This window comes from Nicotiana tabacum, chromosome 19 (assembly GCF_000715075.1).
Source record: "Nicotiana tabacum cultivar K326 chromosome 19, ASM71507v2, whole genome shotgun sequence".
Classification (NCBI taxonomy): domain Eukaryota; kingdom Viridiplantae; phylum Streptophyta; class Magnoliopsida; order Solanales; family Solanaceae; genus Nicotiana; species Nicotiana tabacum.
In genome coordinates this window covers 17,107,236-17,112,475 of record NC_134098.1, presented here as the reverse complement: position 1 = coordinate 17,112,475, position 5,240 = coordinate 17,107,236, and the positions used below count along the sequence as shown (strand labels likewise).

Sequence of the window (5,240 nt, the reverse complement as noted above, 5' to 3'; positions counted from 1 at the left end):
GTTAGTGGAAATTAAAAAGAACGCTCAACCTTCAGTTCATAACGATCTAACCAAAGAAATAAAAAGATAATAGTTCACATTGATTAAGGTAGTACGATGCTATAAATGAGAAGGATATGCATCAATATTTCTCATCACGTGTATCTTATGAATCAGCGCAACCATCTTTATCTGATTTTGTAGAATAAAAACAAATTAACAGTTAGTTCATAAAATAGATCATGTGGAGTGCAATTATTACCAATACGAATATTAAATGAATAATACTAATTGGCTCCCCTGGAGTACTAATTAAGAAACAAAATTTACAAAAGCATGAAATGGTGGCTTTTCTTAATTTATTTTTAGTTCATTCTGAATGCTTATTACAAAGTTTCCTCGTTAAATGTTAACACTTTAGATGTTTAGCTCTTCTTCTTTTTTTATCTAAGTAGAAATAAAAAACTTTATCTGAAATGGGTGGATTAATTATTTTAATTCCAGATTTTATAAGCTTAAAATTTAGAATGGTACATATGAATTTTTAAAGTGATTTAGACGATGTTATTTAAATTTAAGTTGATTGTTTTTAATTTTATTACATTGCCTAATTTACATTTATGTATTATACACAAGTAACACCCCTAATGTAATCTAAACTTATACGTTAAATCGCTAGCTTAATCTAGTGAGAAATACAACAAAAATTCAATCAGGACTTTCCATTGCAAAAATCTTTATAACCAAATTAATGTTCCGATCACAAGAATGTATAAACTAGAAAAGAAAATGTTTACAATTTTCATTTATAAATTGAAGTAGTGTAGTTCAATCACATATTTTAGTAGGCAGTAGCCTTCTTCATGTTGTGAAATACAAGGTGTCATGCCACATGTAAGTCTTCCCAAAATAATGGAGTTGAGATTCTGTCAAATCTTTATATTGATTAAAAACTATCTTTCTCTAACTATTTTAATGCTTCTTCATGCTTAGACTAAGAAAATAATAAGAGAAGGATCAAAGCAACAACCTTAATCTTTATTAGAGGCCATTTCGGTAGTGGATGTGTATAAATTACGGCCTCTGTGAACAAGAGATGCTCACACCAAAATTTGCATAAAGAGAATACTGCTATTTCTCCAATGGCATTGCCCAAATTCGGTTTTGTATTCACTATTCTTCTCATGGCATCCATCAGTTAGTATTCATCTCTCTTTAATCTCTAAATTGTAATTAATGCTACTGTAAGCGTGGATATACGCGCTGCTAATTATGTGGCCCTATTCATTTATGTGTATTTATTTTTGAGCATGTCGTAAATGTGTATTCATGCTATATAAGTTATAATTTAATTCTAACAATATTATAATGGTATATATTTCAGTTAATGTGTCGTGGCTCTCAAAGACGCAAATTATAGCTACACGGGATATTGAACGTGATCTCTCAGGATTTGGAAGGAGATTACTTCCCGAGCTTAACACATGTCTTCGAAGTTGTACTCCGCATTCGTCTGATTGCAGTGATTGTTGGGTTTGTTGCGCATGTACGCATAGGGCTTTGCTTGGCAATGTGTGTAACTAAGTGGAAGTAGTACAACAATTTCCTTTGTATGTTATTGTTTCCTTGTCTTTCATATATTGTACGATTATTTAAAAAGTGATGTGACTTCCCGTTAATGAATAATACTCTCTTCGTTTCAATTTATGTGAATTCATTTGACCGGGCACGAAGTTTAAGAAAAAAGAGAAGGCTGTTGAACTTATAGTGTAAAATGAGGCACATATATTTTGTGTGGCTATAAATCATTGCATAAAAGTAAATTGTTTCCAAATAACGAAAGATGTCATTCTTTTTGATACAGACTAAAAAGGAAATAGGGTCACATCAATTGAAACGGAGAGAGTAATATCTTCCATTTGGAATGCTTTTTGCACTAGCTTTTTAGTACTTGTATGATTCATCATATATTTATTACAGGTATTTAACATTTTAGTGCATACGTAGATGGTGTTAGGTTCTTTTTTCTTATTATTATCTTGTCACGAACCAAAACCCAATCAGTCGTGATAGCGCGTAACACACTTGTTAGGAAAATCGGACATAGCAATAAGGAATCAAAATAGCAAAATTTACAGAAATAACATAAGTCTAAAACCTCAATAACATAATAATGCCAATACAAGATAAATCCCCCAGAACTGGTTCTTACAGAGTCGTGAGCTCTAATACGAACATACAAGTCTGAAATTACCAAATACAATATTGTCTGAAATAAAGACAACAATACATAAGAAAAGAGACGGCAACACTGCGGTCGAGAATGCAGTTCTACCTCGTCTCTCAATGATCCGCTCTACTCCAAGCCTCAGCTACTGATGACTGGGTCCGACACCTAGATATGCAGAATTAAGTGCAGAGTGTAGCATAAGTACAACCGATCCAATGTACTGAGCAAGTATCATAACTAATCTCGTCGAGGTAAAATAAGCAAGAATTATAGATTATATGTGCTATAACATGTACAGTTTGATAAATTCAACAAGCACAAAATAGTAATGTGATCAAGTATAAAGCATAAAGAGAACAATCTGTGTGTGCACAATTACTCAAGTGCTCTGCTCAGTAAATGATACAGCATATAAGGATGATATTCAAATGAATCAGGTAAATAACAACGAAAATTGCAAGTAAAGATGACATGCAAAATCCAAAACAAACACTGGCCAGATTTTGCTCAACCTTTCCATATCCGTACCAAATCACTGATCAGTTTTCTTCAATATCCGTGTGTACTCCATGAAGAGAGAAACATGAGAGGGTGACCCTAGGGGGATGAATCCATATCCACACGCATGCATGACCATTTCAACGTGCTACCAGCCTGGCGTGGTCACAGGCATAACAATATAATCCGCCTGGCATGGTCATAATAAGTGTCGATATCGACCCTCTCATCACCACTTCTTCGAGGTAAGACTAGATAGTTATAGGGTACACGTTGTTTACGTACTCACACTACACTCTGCACTAATCGTGCGAGAGCTGAGGCAGGTACATCTGGTGGCCAGTCAGGCGCGTATCCCCGCTACCCGAAGATCTATTGGTGAGTTGCTTCCTTTGCTATGTTCTGCAGCACCCGGAGTCTACTCCTTGTTGTATTTACTTTTCTGTCTTCAACAAGAAATTGAAATAATTGTGGTAGCAAGTTTTGTATATTCTACTAGTTTGCTCGTGCACTTGTTACATAAGGTTTTGAGAAATGCTATTAGATATTCATGATTTTTGTCTATTAATTTCACTACTTCACTCTTATATTTATTTTATTCTTTATATCACTATAGTCATTTACTCTTAGTTTCTTTATTAAATAAAAATTATGACTTTAAAAATATTCAAATGAATAATTAAATGGATAGTTAATCGGTGCCTTGCCTAATGACGATGTTGGGCACGGCCTACAGTAAGAATTAGGTGGTGACATGTTTCGTCCTTATTATATATTTCAGTTAATGTGTCGTGGCTTTCAAAGACGCAAATTATAGCTACACGGGATATTGAACGTGATCTCTCAGGATTTGGAAGGAGATTACTTCTAGAGCTTAACACGTCTTCGAAGTTGTACTCCGCATTCGTCTGATTGCAGTGATTGTTGGGTTTGTTGTGCATGTACGCATAGAGCTTTATTTGGCAATGTGTGTAACTAAATGGATGTAGTACATCAATTTCCTTCGTGTTATTGCTTCCTTGTCTTTAATATATTGTACGAGATTATTCAAAAAGTGGTGTGACTTCCCGTTAATGAATAATAATATCTTCCATTGGGAATGCTTTTTGCACTAGCTTTTTAGTACTTGTATGATTGATGTCACGATCCCAAATCCCCTCCTTAGGATGCCGTGATGACACTTAATCTTTAATACTAGGTAAGTCTAGCACATGCCGAGTTATTAACAGATTTACACTAATTAACCATTAAACATGAATCAGTAATTGTTATATATAGCCAACAACCATTAAAAGATGTACAATATCCCAAAACCGGTAATGAAAATTAATAGTAACTAAGTAAAAACTCTAGAAGGTGACCCCGAGGCCTCCAAACGCAATGGCAGGTATACCTTGAAGTCTCCGCCGCAACTCACAATCAGCTAACTAATGACCGACACGCTCCGAGGTACATGGTTTTGCACAAAAAGATGTGCAGAAGTATATCATGAGTACACCACAGCGTTACCTAGTAAGTATCAAGACAAACCTCGGTAGAGTAGTGATACGGTTCAGTAAAGACACCCACTAGACATAGTAACCTTTGCAAGTATTAAAATAAACTAACAGAGGAACGAATATCAATATAAAGCTAACATGGAAGGAATAACAATATAACACTAGCAAATGAAAAGTAGAAGCAACAAATAGCAACAAGGGATAAACAAGTGATAACGCCGTAAAGTAATCAGAACACAGTTTAAGTACAAGTGAACGCAATTAAGAAAAATAAATAACAACTAAATAATAAATATTTCTTTCACAAGGTTTACATAAGAATCATCTCCACGTACTACACCTCATAATCACGAGTCACGGGTCCCAAATCACGAATCATAATCATATGTCATCTCATGCCCACATTACCAATTACACCTATACGGACAAGTCACGTGCTGCACGAACAAGTCACGTGCCAATACCATTAAAATCACAAATCTGCACGGACAATTCACGTTTCATTAGTAACAATACCTCATATCCGCAAAAACAACTCACGTGCCAACAGTCCTATCCACGCACAGAAGGCAGGTATACAAGAAGTCATGTACATGATCAATAAATATCAAGATTCATACCTTGGACTGATATAGGTGACATGTTATGGTGTATACTTGTGCAAGTTTACAATCACAGTTTAAGTCAACAGGTAAAATTAGAGACATCGAGTAGCACATTGGAAACAACACAACAAAACCCGCAATATGCATGACACACACAAGAGGGTCACACCACCACACAAACATCATCAATAACAATGCCCCCAAGCCATCACAAATCATCCCCAGTATAGCCCACCTTATCTCGCCATGTGCGAAACATATAAAGTAAATACCCACCTTGTCTCGTCGCACGCACAACAATAATATCCCGCTTTGTCTCTCCACATGTGCAAATCCAATATACATACATACATACATACATATATATATATATATATATATATATATATATATATATATATATATATATATATATATATATATATATAT

At 34.7% G+C, this 5,240-nt stretch overlaps 1 long non-coding RNA gene across 1 annotated transcript; it reads left to right on the top strand.

Moving 5' to 3' along the window:
• Window positions 1–1,035: 1,035 nt before the first annotated feature.
• LOC142173796 (uncharacterized) lies at window positions 1,036–1,669 on the top strand. The gene is made up of 2 exons (XR_012703146.1): window positions 1,036–1,176; window positions 1,364–1,669. It is a non-coding gene; the product is annotated as an uncharacterized LOC142173796 (long non-coding RNA).
• The last annotated feature ends 3,571 nt before the right edge of the window (window positions 1,670–5,240 follow it).